Genomic DNA, 1,413 nt, shown 5'->3' on the forward strand with positions numbered 1-1,413 from the left:
AACAGTTCAAAAGTGGGGGTGAAGTTGTTATTATAGCATAGCAGCACATTATACGTATGTAAGATATTAAATGGCAAGAAAGAATCTCTTAATATTTTAATGCTCAGTTAATACACAATCAAGTTTCCATCCAATTTTCTGATGTATAGCGAACTGTACTAGCTTAAAAAAAAGGTACATTCTTCAGTTTTCTTCTATACTTTTTTTGGCCTGTCTTTCAAAACTGAGCACTGGATATTTTTAATGTAAGTAATGTGATGTTTTATAGGTACATTCTAATTGCACGTTTTAGGAATAAATAAAATCCATATTTCAGTAACTGATAGTGTATTTATAAAATGAAAACCTCTATCAAAATACACTTTTCACTGGGAAAAATAAATAAAACAGACAAATGGATCTACACAAAGTAAAAATTAACTTTGGTAAATTTCAGTGTAGGACAGTCCATAACAAGCTTATTTGCCCTTTTACTCCCCCAGAGCTGATCATCTTCCAAGTTAAGATTTTAAAAATATTTTTAAATTGAGATTATGATGTTGACATTTGTTTCTCATTCCACATCATCTTCAGCCAAGCTCTGAGCACTTATAATTCTCTAATTGTTGGGAGCTTAGTCAGAAGCCTCTGGAACACTGGTGGTAGAAGAGTTTGCTGCCACACTTGCAGTAACTGCTGTGGCTGTCCACACACAGCAATTGCATTTGTCAAATGGTCCACACCCTTCTCATATTCACCTTGAGCTAGTAACTCTTCACCAAGCTGTATTTCTTCAAGGAAGAATTTCGGAACGGCTTCAGCATCTTTAAGGTCAGGTAACTTGGGAAGTCCAGCTCTCTCTTTGGCAAGCTTCTGTTTCTTTCTTCGTTCTCGAAGCCTGTTCTTGAAGTTGGGGTCACTCCGTCTCCTGCGGTCGAAGTAAATGCAGTACCCAATGAAAAGGGCCCTGTGCACGCCGGCGGAGATGGCGCTGTTCCGGCCCTCCATCTTCTCTCCAACGAGGCTTCTTTTCTTCCCGCAGAGAAGCTGTTGGCTCAGAACCCTCGGAGCGGACTCCCACTTTCATTTCTGATTTTAATAACTAGAATCTTTTTTTTTTTCTTGGTCAGTCTAGCTAAAGTTTTGTCAGTCTTATTGATCTCTCAAAGAACCAACTTTTGGTTTCATTGACTTTCTCTATTTTTCCGTTCTCTATCTTCTAGGTCCTTACCTTGCTGTGGGTCCTTTCCCCAGAAAACTGTCCATACATATCAGAGTCTGCATACACATTCAGTCTTCACAGACCCCTGAAACCCAAGGATCTCCATTTACAAATTTTGGTGCTGAAGGGCTTAAAATTCCAGTGGTCCCTGAAAGATTAGACTGGGTAAAGAACGAGGCATAAGACAAGCAAAGGGACCAGCACTGACAACT

General features: G+C 39.2%; 1 pseudogene; it reads right to left on the reverse strand.

Annotated features, from left to right (window-relative positions):
* Positions 1-553: 553 nt before the first annotated feature.
* On the reverse strand, positions 554-987 carry LOC103078739 (mitochondrial import receptor subunit TOM20 homolog pseudogene; annotated as a pseudogene).
* Between the last annotated feature and the right edge of the window lie 426 nt (positions 988-1,413).

This window comes from Lipotes vexillifer, unplaced genomic scaffold (assembly GCF_000442215.2).
Source record: "Lipotes vexillifer unplaced genomic scaffold, Lipotes_vexillifer_v1.1 scaffold500, whole genome shotgun sequence".
In the NCBI taxonomy this organism is placed as follows: Eukaryota; Metazoa; Chordata; class Mammalia; order Artiodactyla; family Lipotidae; genus Lipotes; species Lipotes vexillifer.